This window comes from Cydia pomonella, chromosome 4 (assembly GCF_033807575.1).
Source record: "Cydia pomonella isolate Wapato2018A chromosome 4, ilCydPomo1, whole genome shotgun sequence".
Classification (NCBI taxonomy): domain Eukaryota; kingdom Metazoa; phylum Arthropoda; class Insecta; order Lepidoptera; family Tortricidae; genus Cydia; species Cydia pomonella.
Genome location: NC_084706.1, coordinates 24,135,010 through 24,152,604, shown reverse-complemented (window position 1 = coordinate 24,152,604; position 17,595 = coordinate 24,135,010). Strand labels below are relative to the sequence as shown.

The following is a 17,595-nucleotide window of genomic DNA, read 5'->3' as shown; positions in this document are numbered from 1 at the left end:
TCATGTAAATCATTTATAGATTCAGAAAAAGTGGTTCTGGATCACGACCCAGAAATCACTCTGTACAGTATACTAATGTAGTAATGTTGGAGTCAACGGCCGGTTGTCCACGTGCGACTTTTAAAGTCTAGCTATCGCTTTACAAGAGTTAATAAAACCACCGTATACTGTTTTGTATTAAGAGGCTGTCAATACCTAAAGCGCGCACACTGTATATTTGTTTCGGAGTAAATGAGATAGCACTGTCGCATGTTACTGGGCCTGGGCAAGGGAATAATAAGAAAAATATTTAAATAAAAAAAGTGGATTATTAGTGTAATATTTAACTCGACCACGGTTTAGATATAAATGTTTTGAAATTGTCATTTTCATTGCAGACCCATAAGTCAAAACAATAAAGACATAAAACCGTTTAATTGTGATTTTAAGACCAATCTTTACAATTATTTTCTATCGAGCCGATTTCGTTCAATCGTGTATCGAGTACGACCACGGTCTTTGAAATATAATTAATATGAACATATATTTTTCTTACTTGACTAAAACAAATAGTCTTTCTTAAAAAACCGTTTAAGTAACATCAATTTCAAGGACATTGGGTGTTGACAGCCTCTTAACCTTACAATTTTAGTCGTATTTAAAGCTTCTAATACCTGGATACTAACGAAATAGTCCCACTGGACTGAAGCCATAATTATAAAATAATGAATGAGTGCCGTTTATCGCCGCATTACTGCCGCGATTATGACGTTGAATCCTACACTCATTTTGGCTTCACTATTCAGGCATATTGGCTACGCGGGCTGGTCGATTTGTGTAAGTTGTCGTTTAAATTGAAATTTAGATCATATTTCATCAAACCAATCTAGGTTAAAGCTGGGAGCAATCAGTCACACGTGTGCGCTTGTTATATATGGAACAAGAGACTAGTAAATAATAAAGACAATTATACAAGGTCACGTTCCGCATCAGTGTTGTCGGTGCACGGATCCTACTAGATAAATAAAATAAAAATAAATATTATAGGACATTATTACACAAGTCGACTAAGTCCCACAGTAAGCTCAATAAGGCTTGTGTTGAGGGTACTTAGACAACGAAATATATAATATATAAATATTGATAAATACTTAAATACATAGAAAACACCCATGACTCAGGAGCAAATATCCATGCTCATTACACGAATAAATGTCCTTACCAGGATTTGAACCCGGGACCATCGGCTTCATAGGCAGAGTCACTACCCACTAGGCCAGACCGGTCGTCAATCAATAAATAAATAATTGGTAATAATCTTACCAAGATCGACCTAACCCTAAACTAGCCAATGCTTGTACGGTCACCTGCAATATTACATATGGTTACTCTTCGAAGGCCGCAAAAATACGTGAAACGCTCTTAGGGCTCTAAAAATAAGATAGTGTCAGATATTTTTGCAGCCTTCGTTGTGTAACATATTATTGGAGTGTTAGGCGACGATATTACATACTTATATAAATATATACATACTTACAATTATGTATCTAACATGCACAATCTGACAATATATGATTCCTTACTGACTTACAATATCAATAAAACGGAGAGTGATTAATCTTGTGTCATTCCATTTACATCAAACATAAGTAAAGCATTGTATGATGGTACCCAAACCTTATTGTTTACATGTCTCTGGTAAAACACATGCAAATGTACACACGAACATCAGTAGGAAACGGCGCCATTATGACGTCACGACGCGTCAGCTGATGTAAATGGGGGTGTTATATCACGGGACAATCATCGTCAGCATTAAGCGTTTATGTAATATGTAGTAATGTAAATATATATTTTCCTTTTTTATTGTGGAACGTACCACATTACAATCTATAAATTGTATATACAGATGTCAATCACAATGAAAAAATCGACGATGATCAACCCTGGTCAATGTGGGACTCGAACCCACACCTTTGGATTGCCGGTCCAATGCGTTATCTATTACGCCAGCTGACCATCCGTCATTCACCGCGAATTTAACCATTGCAACTGTGACAGCGCCACTAGCGACATCTACACTTTAAGGTTTACAACCTTAATCAAGAACATGCGTTAACGCATGACCCAACAACGCAACACATGGTTGTGTTAAGCCGGCTCGGCATGGTTGGTTTTTATTAACTTACAACGTATTTATGTATGTACGGGTCAAATTCTGCATGTTAAATTTGACCCACTTCCCGGTTTCTGGTGAAACTGAAAATATGCATACATATGTAAGTCCGGTGACGATGCAATATTATGGTACCATCGAGCTGATCTGTTCTGTACCCCTAGTGTAAATTTATTCGATTGCGTAACGTGATTAATTTGCGTTAAGTCTCATTTTGTATGGGATTTTGAGTTTCCAAAACGTTCCGCTTGGTGCGCTGTTTCTAAATCTATACTAAATGAAACTAAACGCAAACACGTTCGTCACCTCTCAAAATCGAATTAAGTTACACTAGGAGTTCTGATGATGTAACGAGGTGGCCATATGAACTCTGTGATAAAACAACGCGACCTAATTGTGTTTGGGGTTTTAGAATTGGCTCGATGAGTATTAGTTGCCTGTGGAAATAAAAGTATAGTTAGCGATAAAAGCTTGTACCAAAAATATAATTTTTGCCAAAAACTTATTTTTCATAGTGATTGACATCTGTATATACAATTAATAAGTAGTAGTTTAAAAGTCACACGAGGCTAGAAGATACAATCGAAGTTAAGCTCGCATTTTAAAACAACACGCTTATAATAATACTTAAAACATATACAGATGATTTTATCTTACAGGGCTCATTACCGTTCCCGGTATTACTGAAAATCGAAATTAAAGACCGCCCTGCATACGCAAAATTTATTTTATGTCTTAATTGGTATTTAGGTAAGGAAATTGGATTACCGAATTTCTGGACAAAATACGAAAAAATACTGTTAACACACGTTGCTATGTTACTTATCATTTATTTTGCTTGTAGTTCATTCGACACCCATTTGCAAGGATGTGAAGGGTCTCGTCCCCGTATACAGTTACGGGGACTGTCTCCATTCACACACCATTCTCGTGGGGCGGGTATTTGTATTTACTTTGATATGTGACAGTTTGTTATATAGATTCTATGATAAACTAGCGTTACCTAGTTTACGCCTGGAACAGCGCCATCTTTCTGGAAATTGAGACAACCAACTAAACAACAACCGAGATTTTGATATTGGATGCCTATATCGGTTACTTCATATAAAAATAACGGTAGTTATTGGATAGCTGATATATTTTTTTATTATGTATTAGATATACGAGCAGTTGAATCGCCTGATGGTAAGCGATTACTGTCGCCCATGGACACCCGCAACACCCCGGGCTGTAAGTAAGTTGCCGGCTCTTAAGATGGGATGGGAGAGATTATAATTCAATAACACCTATATATTATTCGTCCTTGTTAATATAATAAGTTAATGTTCTGAATAATAAAGACAAATGACATTGTAATTAAAACTTTTGACACGAAGTCTGTATTTTTGACATAAATTTAATTTTCATTTTATCGTAGGTATATTTGCTAATTATTATTGTTTATAATATACTTAATCACAAATTCTCCTCTCCTTGGAATTGTAAATAATAATATTGCAGTGCCCAACAGGGTTCACAAAGACCTAGCTTATAAGTTTACCCCCTGTACAACCACTTTGTGAATTTGCAATAAAATATTGAGTATTGAGTACGCTCAATGCTTTTTGCTTGTAGGATTTAATTCTAAATCGGCACTATAAGTTTCACTAAGCAACAAGTTACGTAATTTAGGTTAAATAAACCTTAACGTAGATTTTCTGGAGCCAACTTTACCGCACCAGCCAGTAATTTACTCTTTCCCGGCTCGGTGCAGCAGTCGAATGGTTACGGACATTGGGCCAATTAAAGTATCCAGTAAAATACTCTTTTCCTGCTAGGTTTAATGAAATAAAAATAGTGGTTTAGCTTTTTAACTTGAGACATTGCGATTGGTTTACGTGAAATTTATGTATCTTAAACAAGCAAACATAAACTCACTTTACAGTACATATGGTGCTACTTTACCGCACTAGTGCGAAAATTAGCATATTACGTTTCTGTGTCGAACATTTAAAGGGCCATATGTACTGTAAAACGTATATATGTATCCATTTGCGAATAGATAATTCGGAACTCGTCGAGTTTTAATTCATCACCACTCGTTGCGAATCTCTTTCCGCACTTGTATCGTAAAAAACTATTCTTGAACACTGCACAATAATGTAATAAAACAGAATTTCTACCTATTTTTGCTGTAGGTCAGAGCGGCTTTTTCATTTTAGAGTTTTTAAAAGTTTTGATATGACTTTGACACGACTCGCAGTGCAAGTAGCGCGCACCAACAGGCGATATACCTAAAGAAACGATTGGTAACGTATTTCGCGCGCATTACTCAACGCGAGCGATCGTATCATATCAATTCACAAAATTGGTAAGAGTTGCTGTTTTCTGAAATATTTTTCTCACTCACCCACGTTAGTGAATTTCTGTTTTTCCCTATGGTTGAGTGGTAGAGAATTCAATACAATACAATACAAATCCTCTTTATTGCACAACCTCTGAAAAATGTACATGGAAACACATAAAAAACATGAAGATAGAGGTAAACAACAGGCGGCCTTATCGCTACAGAGCGATCTCTTCCAGACAACCTTTAGGTAGTGGAGAACTGAAACTTAAATTAACTAATTAGGAGGTGCAAAAAAACTAAATAGCAAACTAAATTAAATTCCTTAATCCCTTAATTGAATTCCTTAAGGCCTTAAGTTCGCCATTTGTACTTATTTTTATCGTGCAATAAAGTTTAAATAAATAAATCTACATTTATTTTTAAGAATTTTTTGAACCCTAAGTGCATACACCAAAACCAGCTTACTCTACTACATTTCTATTAATATGCTATACTCCCGAAAATGTCTACAAACATTTTACATGACATTGACAGCTGCTCCATATAAAAATGAACTGTCATAGGAACTATTATTGGACGCGCGAGGTATAAGTAACAATATATTTTGTTACTGTAATGCAAACATTTCTACACTTTGGTTTCGCAAATTTCCTTTATGTAAAGACTCAGTCAAATGTTTACCGGAAGAAACATCCTCTGATGGAGCAAAAGCGTTGGCTCATTAGGGGCAAAAAGACTGTTCCGATTGCCCTTTCATGTTCCGTCTCCCCTATTCTGTAGAGCCCGTATTTGGAAAGACAAACGGCCCGATTTGAACTTTAAGCAGTGGGGTGACACTTCTCCTTTCGGCTTTTCTCGGCTCCGTTCGGCTCAGCATTGCTTCGAGCAATTATTAGGGCTGGCGCAACTTGACATCCCTATACGAGCGCACGCAGATAAGATAATGACAAGAATCTTTACAACCCTAAATGGCCGAAAAGACAGTATAATTCGTCCCTGAATCGCTGTCAAACTTCGGTTTTTTAAGAAGTGTCATTTCTGTACAGTAGTACAGTCAAAGAATTTAATTTCCGTACCATTTAGTACCTTATCAGAGTGACAATTAATATGAAAGTCGCTAGAAACCCTATACTATTGTCACTGTGACAAGGTACGAAATGGTACTAAAATTAAATTCATTGACCGTACTATTATTTATTTTGTTCTTTAAGATACGTCAAATATTAAGTTTAGATACGATATGGATCTGACTTTACGATATGGACTTTGGACACTGACTTATCCGATTCATATCGTATCTAGACCTAATATTTAATATATCTTGAAGTTTGACGCGGACTGAAAATGTAATATCAAAGCTTACCTAAAAGTAATGTTCGGATTCAGTCTACACCAGCAGTATGGCATCGTGACAATGCTGCCGTAAATGACAATCGTCCGCCGAGTTTTTTGCCGGTCCCATATTGGGATACCCTCCTACAATTTAGAAGGGTTTTAAATCTTTTTTGGTCAGAAGTGTAGGGTTAGAGCCAGTGCAGCTTTATTTGATGTTCATAAGCGCATTGTAATATGCCTACTTGGAAAATAAGCTATCTTTATCTTTACATCCGCGCAAAACCATACATTTGCAGCAGCAATGCAGCCGGCAGTAATTTCGCGCCACACTGTTACAGATGCTGCCGACTGTATTACTGCATGTATCGTCAAAAAATATCATTTAATCGAAATATTGATATTAGATGTTGCTTGCAGTGATGCAGCCGGCAGCATTCTTCTTCTTTGTCGTTGTACTCTTTGCAGAGCGTCGTGGTCAACTGTTGACAGCCGGCGCAGATGTTGTTTGCCATTGCTCTTCTTTCGCGGTCGGAGGTCATTCTGGCAAATGCGTTCAGGGGTCCTTTCATGGCAGATTTGATTTGGTCAGTCCACGCATAGGTAGCCTTTTATGCGGTCTTTTTCTAATTGCTTTACCCTGCACCACTAGACGTCCTATAGAGTCATTGTTTCGCCCCGACACGCAGCATTACTTGCTGCCGCAAATGTCAAATGCCCAGAATTTTTAATTTTGACAGCACTCCAACCGGCAGCAATACTGCTGCAGCTTAAAATAAACCATTATTTCTACAAAAAGCTTCGTTAAAACGTCTACAATTTTTTTTGATAACCTGGCCCAAAAGTTACCCTTATGCATGCAGCATTCCCACGCTGTATGGCGATGGAAACTTGCGTGACCAGCCAAGACTCAGAGCAGGGAGCAATACCCTTTTCCTAGTTCATGTTAGTAATAGAATTGACAATAGGGTATCAACTATTGGGTATTATCATGGCGAGCACTGGGAATTTACCTTATAATTCGAGGAAAGCTTTTTTATTGGATTTTACATCGATCCTGTAGCCTTACCACGATTGCATTAGGAGTGTCATACTGACATACCTATTCGATAACGACTGCGTAACTTACTTTCTATACATGTCGCTCGCAGTAATATGCAAACGCTAGCGAATATATCAGTGTCAAAACTGGTAGTATCTGTGTTCTTTGCGAAAGGTCAAATATCCCATAATCCCATTGCTCTGCAGCGAATAAAAACCGAGATTAACATAGCCGTTGCGAGAAACTAGTTAGAATTTGTAACAAATAATGAATTAGAAAAAGACGGGTTAATCTATCTCGCGCGCGAGAGACTTTCCCAGAGCTCCTGAACTGAACCACGGTTTCCAATTGAAATGTACTCAGTCTCCATGCATTACTCGAAATTCGGAATAAATTACTGTATACAGCTGATACGTATGTTAACTATTCTACAAAAGACTAACGCTTGCGCGATGTAACTCGACGCCAGCGTCATCTAGCAAATGATTTGCACACTAATATGTAATACATGTCATGAAACTGTGAAATACTAACACTTGCGCGATGTAACTCGATGCCAACGCCATCTAGTGTGCATTTGGGTTACCGTTCTTTATTATAAATGGTGTTACAAAGTTGTTTTTATTCGTATATAAAATGTAACACCACAATTATGTACTTACAGATGGAAATAGAGGCCATATTTTTATACAAAAATGGCCATGGCCTGTGTCCAAAGCGCGACGCACTGATAAACGAAAAGAATTTGAATTGAATTGATTCTCGTTGATTACAGGGCCACACTCCCAGATACAATATTTGCGACATTTTTCCGATATTTCGTCTTCGTCTTTGATATCTGTAACGAAGTGTTTTATTACGACTACAGATTGTCTTTTATCTTTTATTTCTAACAATGAAGTACTTTTCATGAAATAGTTACGTTAGAATAAGGTTTGAAACTTCTGCGGGTAATATTTTCTTGAAAATTGTTTGCATTCTGTACACCTGGAGCATCAAATGCAGCGGACTTTAATGTTCAAACCTTTATGTTCTTTGTAAGTACATTGTGCTTAGCTAAGATGCCAATCTTTCGCTCCGTAGTGAACAATTCGGTATCTCTCTCTATGACTCATCCATGTTAGTGCGACAGATTGATAGACATTGACGTATCGTTCGCTACGGAGTAAACAATTAGCATCTTGGCTAGGCACCCAGTGCAGAAATGAGCCCACTAGGGCTAAGATGGTCGGCTTTTTATGATTTGTCACCATGCCTGTCACGTTCTAACAAGTATGTAAGTGCGAAAGTGACGGGCTTACAACTTGACAAGCGATAATAATGGAACCATGCTGCCACTGCTGATGTTTTAAGCAAATTTTCAACACAAAATCAATTATTAAAAAAAAAAATCTTATTTCATGCAGGTTTACTGAAGGTCAAAGGCCTTTATTGTCCCCGTGGGAGTTACGGGTTGTGAAAAAAAGCTATTACTCCCTAGGGATTTAACCACCATCCATCATTTTGAAATTTTTTGAAAAAAACGAAACCACAGAAAAATTCTATGTGACTACTGAACTTGCTCACAAAATTTCAAGAGTATATCGATTGAGAAGTGCGACCAGTAGACGAGAACATCCGGACGTACGAAAGCATTTTGCCCGAGTCAAAACGGGACCTTCGCTAACGCTACGGTCAATAACCGTACAATGTTATGGCTCCTCTACACGATGGCCCAGCATAGGCCAGTCCAAGGGACGCCTTTATGCGTTAGAGGGAGCAAGTGATATTGCTATCTCAGTCCACCGCATAGCTGCGCCCCTTGGACTGGCCTACGATGGGCCATCGTGTAGATGAAACCCTTACATAGATTTAGCCCCAAACCAAATAAAGCTTTTAATATTGGTCGTCTAGTAGGGTGATAATTAGATACATAGATAACTTTCATGACTCAGGAACAATTGGCCGTAATTGGAAAAGGATCCTATCCAATAAAAACAAGGTGTAACGAAACTAGTAGTAACTAGTAGTAAACTAGTAGTAGTAGTAGTCACGTCTGAAAATATCGGTACGAAAAATGTGTCAAAAAGATGTATACACTACCTTAATATATGGGCAATAAAGTCGTGTATACATAGTTTTGGCACTTTTTTCGTATCGATATTTTCAGAGGTGACCGTACAAACGTAGTCCTCATTTTCCTCTTTGGATTATTCTCATTGTTGAAAATATGTTGACACAATTGGTTGTATATCAACACCACACCACACCACACACCACACCACCCACCACACACCACCACCACCACAGCTCCCTTATTACTGTCGTATTTTTTTCTAATTTTTAATTACCTATTATAAGAGTTAGGAGCATGGAATTTTTTTTATGTAATCTATTTTTCAAACATAGGGGCATAGCAATGGTCAATTTATAAATCAAATGATGTAAATATATTTTTCTCAAACTTGCTATGAAATGATGACTTAACTTACGTCAAATTAGGTCCGGAAATACTACATATCAGGTGCGATGAGTGAAGATGATAATATGTAAATGAATTTTATACTGCCGTACACACCTTTTGTTTTTTAACGTCAAATTGTGACACGTCTTGGCATTCAACCATCAACAAATATAGTTCGTCACAAAACAAATCGACTACAATTTTTTGTTTTAATTGCAAGTTTGAGAAAAGCACTATACAAAAATCTCGGCGAGAAACGGGATTGCCGACCGCGTATATATCTACTTGGCCTGCAACCCTACGTTTCCCGGCCTCTATAGGAATGTACTATTCCATAATATCAATATCCAGGGAGGAAAATGGGGACTACGTTTGTATGGAGAAGCCGCCGTCCCCTTTCGTATTAAAGGCATATTCATTATCGTATTTTGATTAGGAAAGAGTAAAACATAAAAAATATATGTGAAAATATTGACTTTGTACGGAAGGTCGGCCGAATGGAACGACCTACTTCCTTACAGTTTTTTTTTGCTTCAAAAAAATGTTTCTTTTACTTTTTTCTTATCAAAACACGATACCAAACTTAAAATGATCCCCACTATTTTTGTTATATCCTGCATGTCAGTAAAATGTTAATTTTCTGTTAAAAATAAAAGTCATTCTTGTAAATCACACATTTTAGAGGATGGATCCTTTTCACTAAACAATAAAGAATGTCCAATCGTGATGAACACAAATTAAATGCTCTTACCGGGATTTGAACCCGGAACCTCCTGTTTCTTTGGCAGGGTTACTACCGACTAGGCCATTATTAGTGTGTGAGATACTTTTGGAAAGTGATTTAATCAGATTCTATTGCTGTATTTCAATTCAACCAATGGTTTTCACCAAAAAGTTTGAAAAATAATTAAAATGCCGCAAAAATTTGAAACTTACATACAGGAGTTAGATTTCATATTTGAATAAAACTGTTAAAGACGTCTAGGTCTACATTGGAACGACGCAGAAATACACAACCTTTGGTCTTGAACGTGACCTTTATAAAAATGGTAAGCGCTCTCGACCCCTGGCTATTAGCATAATTTCCCCTACTGACTATAATTATTACAAAACAATAGCCTTATGGAAATGGGGAGAAAGCTGTAAGAAAATATGTTATTTCAAATGTATTTGTAGATTGAAGTGAAGATTGGAGGAATACGGAAATGAATGTTCTGATAGCTTCGGGCCCTGTTAACATTTTCCTGTACGATATTGATCCATACATAGATAAACCATTTATTCGCTTGCTGCAATACACACATAAAAACAAAAAATAATAGAAACAATAACAACACAAAAAAAAAAAAAAAACAAAAAGCCTCAATAAAAGTTAGGTAGGTTTGCGATGTGCGTTGCAGCAAAACGAAAGGGCTCTGGCTCAGTAATACGCTCCATTCTTTCGGGTGAAGCACTGATAATTCTGCTAGAACCCAGATCACTAACAGATTATCGATGTACCAAAAAATTTAAATATACAAAAATAATTAGTAGCTTCGCTATTCAATAATAATATGTGTCGTAGTATGGATTATGTAAAAGGTGTGGTGCGTGTTGGTGTAGTAAAAAAGCGGCCAAGTGCGAGTCGGACTCGCCCATGAAGGGTTTCGTACCATTTATGACGTATTGAAAAAAAAATACTTACTAGATCTCGTTCAAACCAATTTTCGGTGGAAGTTTGTACGGTAATGTACATCATATATTTTTTTTAGGTTTATCATTCTCTTATTTTAGAAGTTACAGGGGGGGGGGGGGCACACAATTTACCACTTTGGAAGTGTCTCTCGCGCGAACTGTAGAAAAAAATTATATTAGAAATCTCAATATCATTTTTGAATACCTATCTAATCCATAGATACCCCACACGTATGGGCTTGATGAAATTTTTTTTTTGAGTTTCAGTTCTAAGTATGAGGAACCCCCAAAATTTATTGTTTTTTTTTTCTATTTATGTGTGAAAATCTTAATGCGGTTCATAGAATACATCTACTTACAAAAGTTTGAACAGTATAGTTAAAAAGTTTAAAAAGTGGCTGTGACATAAACGGACAGACGGACATGACGAATCTATAAGGGTTCCGTTTTTTGCCATTTGGCTACGGAACCCTAAAAACGGCCTGAGATAGTGTTTGTACTAGACTAGATTTGGTAATCTGCAACCAAGTAGGTACTGCTGAACCTGAATACTGCTGACCACATTAAATTTTAAGGAGTATACATTAATTCTAACCTAAATTGGAAGCGTGAGCTAAAAGCTATAGAAAATTCCATCCATTCAGCGTGTTATATCCTTAGAAACCTTAGGTCTAGATCAACTCAAAATTGTTTATTATGCCCTTGTTGAGTCAAGATTGCGGTATAGTATAATGTTTTGGGGAATTTGTCGGGTAACGACGGGAAACGGGTCACACATATTTTAAGTTGAATGTTCGACAGGTTTACCTCCATAAAAAATCCATCGACCTAAAATACGTGAGAGACCTGTTTTTATTATCTTTGATGCTTTGCCTTTAGTCTCGCTACGAGTTCTTTCACATTTTTTAAAAGGCAAATTTTAGTAATTTACCGGAAATTGAGTCAAACTCCGAATATTTACAGAAGATCCCAGTCAATGAAGAGTGATCGCGACGTTTTACAAAGTTGGCTGAATGATCTCAAGAATGCCATTCACCATTTGTTCTCAATGTTGAATGAACGAATTGTCTCGTACTAGCCAGTATAAGATTGATCTGCGCGTGTGCCTGAAATAACTGACAGTTAGGGCCTGTGTCACAATGTCCAATTAAAGTATTGGATAGCTAACTAACAAGTAAATGAACTGCCAGATAAAACATCCTACAAAACTTAGTACTTTATCTACAAGTTAAGCTTATTTGAAGATTGTGAAAAGCCATCGATGACTTTATTCGTCAGATAAGTGGCAAGTAGCTTATTCTTTTTTTTTATATATTATAGGACATTATTACACAAATTGACTAATTCCCAAATTAAGCTCAATAAGGCTTGTGTTGAGGGTACTTAGACAACGATATATATAATATATAAATATTTATAAGTACTTAAATACATAGAAAACACGCAAGTCTTCCCGCATTCGGCAGACAGACTTTTATTTTTAATTTTTAATATGTTATTAAATGGATGTATAGTATACCTATTTTTTCCCGCCCCACGTGACCGCCTTGTGAGCGCTTATTGAAAGAGATTGACACAAGAGAATACACCTTAAAATGCACTTCAATTCGTGTCGTTGTCTAGTATATATAGCATAGTGGAAAGGCAAATAAAAATTGCTTAACAAGTCAATGTCGATAAAATTCTGAAATTTCATAGTACCGTTATTAAAGACGGCGTAAATTTTGGCGTCAGGTATCTTGATTTATGTCAGCAATTACAAAGCTCATGAATGTCCAATGTTTATATAAATTTTTCAATAAAATTAAATCTTTCACTTTCCCTGCCGCAATGCAGGCGACTGCATTGCAGCTACAATATGCCTGTACTATGACTCACAAACGTTTTATTTCTATCAAAATACCGCTCCTGGAGCTGTCCGATCTCAAGAACGTTCTCCGTTTTGTATGGAAAACGTTCTCGCCCATAGTGGACAGAGAACGTTCTCGAGAACGGCACAAATCCGCTCCAAGTTTTATACTATGGTTTCGAATAGAAACAGTGTTTTGTGAATGACGCTCGCTCTGTGTAAATTCCACCAGATAACTTTATGATTTATGACCTCAGCACTCGTCGCTCACTGTATAAGTTAAAAACTTGGCTTCTCCATAATTTGTGCTCAATTTTCTTTACAGAATTGTCAAAATGGTAGCGGTTAAATAAGTAGCAGATTGTTAACCAAGGGATGAAGGCACTCATTCATGTCGAGGTACTTTGGCGCTGGAACGCAGTGAGAGCGCCAATAGTACGAGACTGAAATGGTACCTTTCACCCGAGTACTTTACTTTTTATTTCGGATACGAAGAAAGTAAAATACATGAGCATTTTAAAAATAAAAAAAATAAAAATAAACGAACACAAAAACATACGGTACCGCCGTTTAAATTCATACTACACTAGCCATTTTGAAAATACCTACCGAGTTCATTGAGTCGTTATTACAGTGAAGTGAACAGTCTTAAGCGCCATAGACGCCATTGGCGCTTAAGTCCATTATACCAACTACCGCATTTTAATTTTTTTTTAAAACCTGAATCGACAATAAAAACTATTTAATTATAGAATGTGGCCACTAAATTTCACGAGAAATGATTAAGAATTGCGACTTGTAGATAAGAACATCCGTACAATACGAAAGAAAAATGCCTGAATCAAAACCGAGACCATCTCTAACGCTTAGGTCAATAAGGAGGACTTTACTGTGATACCTTATTTCTGCAAATTTTCCCGAAAATTGCAAAAAGGGCGTTGGCGTAGCTTCATTCGTGAATGAAAAGGGCGAGTTTCATTCACATTATTAATATGAAACATAGTTTAAAATAAAAGCTGACATCAGCTGGCTTCAAAGCGAGTTAACGAGGGTGTGAAAAATTCTAAAAATATAACGCATTCATAAAGAGATGTTTTAATAGCCTGACTTCTTACTTTGCCTTTTCATTTTCGTAGAACTGACGCAACAAGTACGACTAAAGCTTATTCCATACGATCTTCGATTAAGAAACGGAATCTCTGTGATTAAATTAAGTACTGAATATTATCCAGGGGGTTATGATTATGAATATTAACTATTGTCTCATGTTTTCTGCCTATTGCGTCTATAGAGACCATAGATGTACTGATCGTGTAGGATGAGCTATACCTATGATGCCTATATAACCAATTTATATACTGAGTATTGATTTCAAACATATGAATAAATAAATAAATATTATAGAGACATTCTTACACAAATTGACTAAGTCCCACGGTCAGCTCAAGAAGGCTTGTGTTGTGGGTACTCAGACAACGATATATATAATATACAAATACTTAAATAAATAAATATTATAGGACATTATTACACAAATTGACTAAGTCCCACAGTAAGCTCAATAAGGCTTGTGTTGAGGGTACTTAGACAACGATATATATAATATATAAATATTTATAAATACTTAAATACATAGAAAACACCCATGACTCGGGAACAAATATCCATGCTTATCACACGAATAAATGCCCTTACCAGGATTTGAACCCGGGACCATCATCTTCGAAGGCAGAGTCACTACCCACTAGGCCAAACCGGTCGTTATTAAATACATAGAAAACATCCATGACTCAGGAACAAATCACAGATATTTGTTTGTTTGATATATATAGTAAATCAATACTTAAATACATAGAAAACACCCATGACTCGGGAACAAATATCCGTGCTCATCACACGAATACATGCCCTTACCGGGATTCGAACCCAGGACCATCGGCTTCATAGGCAGGGCCAAACCGGTGCGGTGTATTAAAATTAGTATTTGAGTCCAAGATTGCTTGACATGTTTTGACATGTTGTGGTAATTCTAAAACGCTCACTTTAAAACATCAAGCTTAAATTACAAGAATAATGACATGAACATGTAAGTATCATAATATATGTCCATGTCATGGATAAATCTAGTTTTTGTTGCCAAATAATGTTATACAAAGAAAATGAAAGAGTTTTATATGCAAAAATTATACTCGATCCAATTTTTTTTTGTATTACAAGAACCTGCATGTTCATGTTAAATTTTATGTTATTTTAGAATCTCGCTCTTAACAGGCTGTCAATACCTAAAGCGCGCACACTGTCTATTTGTATCGGAGTAAATGAGATAGCACTGTCGCATGTTACTGGGCCTGGGCAAGTGAATAAAAATATTTAAATAAAAAAAGTGGATTATTAGTGTAATATTTTACTTAACAGCGGTTTAGATATAAATGTTTTGAAATTGTGATTTTAATTGCAGACCCATAAGTCTAAACAATAAAAACATAAAACCGTTTAATTGTGATGTTAAGACCAATTGTTACGGACAGCATGGACCCCTGCCGAGACGAATGCTCGGACGGTACAGACCCGGGCCGGAAAGAATTGCCTAACGCGTAAAACTAAATAAAATAGCTATAGGGTGCCTAGCTATAGGATAGGAATAAGTTGACACAAACACACTTTGTATGATTGACTTGTCGGTCGATTGACTAGAAACAGGATAAAATTGTGGTCGCTATGAAAATAGCGTTTTGTGTCAGCTTGTTACGTGACGTCATCACCGCGGGTGAGCGGCCGGTGCGATCGCTGCGGAAGCCGGAAGCGTACTGAGCGGCGCGGACCTCGGTGCGCGGTATTTATATGTTCGGGTCGAGGCGACCCAATTTCACCTGATTTCTCCCAAGTTAGGCTTTCCCCAGGGATCGTAGTGACCTGTATAGATAGAACATAGGATTAGCTATCCGTAGACACAAACATTGTAAGCATTGGGCCTAGAATTATCGAGATATTAAGACTTAAAGTTATTTTTGTATGGAGTTGAACTATCGATGAAGATAATTTTTATATTCATGAATATTTTCAGCTGAAACTGGTATAATAGGGTAGATCTTCGTAAATGCTTTCTAAAAAGGTACGGTTCATCACTGAAAACCTCAGGGTTCCCGAGATAAACCCGAAAAGGTGGTTAAATACGGGGAAAGTTCTACGCCCAATGCGAGAAAGAGATAGCACAAGAAAGAGAAGTCCACGTAACGAGGCCGTTCTCGAATTATCTGGAGTTACTTTCGAGACCTCGTATTCGCCCTATATAAGCAGGCGAGATACGGCCTGCGGATAGTGAGTTAGTTAGTACAGTCAGTTCAGTTCAGTTCAAGCGATCGGAAAACAAAAAGGAAAAGTGAGGAAAAAGTGAAAGTGCCCTAAAGTTGTGATCAGTATTAGTGGTAATAGTGGTTTTAGTGCTAGTTACGTGGACCGCTTAGTTATTTTACCTTAGTAAGTACTAGAATAACGTTATAGTGAAAGTGCCTATAGTGTTAGTGTTTTAGTGCTTAAGTTTGGTGCCTAAGGTCTAGACTAAGTGTGTGCTAGTGCTAAATAAATAAGAATTTAATTAAGTGGTGTTTGTTTGACGTTCCAACTACGTCCCACCGTGGGAGGAATTGGATTTCCGAACCAGCAGGCTCCGTAAATAAATATTAAACTGAGTTATCGCTGAGAGCTGACTCCAGGGTGTCCTCTGGCGGTTACAGTTTTGGTCCTTCGAGCCGGATCCTGAAATTCAGTGGGACCTAGTAACTTTCAGTGAGTACAGTGAGTGTCTAATTAGATTCTTATTGGACTAATACTGAACAGTGGGAACTGTGTTGTGTGAATATTGTGTGTGACTGACGAACCGTGCAGTGAACTGTGTTGTGAACTGTGTTGTGAAGTGTTAATAATGTCGGGAAGTAACTCGAAAATGGGAGTTACAACAAGATCGCAGTCGGACCGCACCAGGAACGAGCGGGAACGTACGACCTCCACGGATACCACGGGTCGCGTATCAGAGGTCGCGGAGCGGGCAACGGACACGTCGGGAGGGTCTAGCCAGCGCACCGGGAGGCCGTTAACGACGGCTACCGGAAGGGAGTCGACGGCTAGCCCTCCATCTAGGGGGGAACACCGCGAGGACGTCGAGGGCACCGGGTCAAAGGCCATCGACGAGGAAGCAGAGGCGGGTTCCAAATCTTCGCCGCCGGTACTAGGGAAGGCTAAGGCCGAGGTACCACTGACAAAGGCCGTGAAGATAACTGTCCACAAGGGGCCTCCGCGTTCACCGTCTGTGATCGAGCGGTTTAATCAACGGCGGATTGAGCGACGCCGCGCCGAGCGCGAACAGTTGAGCGCGCAGTCAAGGAGAATGTCGCCCATTTCCGAGGGGGAGAGTAGGGCGGCGGAGGAGAGGCAAGAACCTCCGCGCACCACACCCCTACCTCCAGCACCCTCGCCGAAGAAAAACGCACGGAATGAAGAGTCGTCGGTCAAATCTGCATCATCAAGGGGTTCACACATCAGCAGTCTATGTTCAAGCAAAATAAAAGAGCTTCAATATATAAAAGAAAAAAAGAAACTGGAACTGAAGCTCAGGGAGCTCGCTCTGGAACGCGAGATGCTTGACATAGAATATAAGCACCGTCTTAACGTCGTGGTTAACGAATATGGGTCACTTTCGGACACCTCCGTGGCATCATCACGCGGGAGTAGCCCCAAGCTACGAGTACGAGCCGAACCCGAGAGCCGAGTCAGC

At 38.0% G+C, this 17,595-nt stretch overlaps 1 non-coding gene across 1 annotated transcript; it reads right to left on the bottom strand.

The window, feature by feature from the left end:
- Positions 1 to 1,926: 1,926 nt before the first annotated feature.
- On the bottom strand, positions 1,927 to 1,998 carry Trnaa-ggc (transfer RNA alanine (anticodon GGC)). The gene has a single exon. It is a non-coding gene; the product is annotated as a tRNA-Ala (tRNA).
- Between the last annotated feature and the right edge of the window lie 15,597 nt (positions 1,999 to 17,595).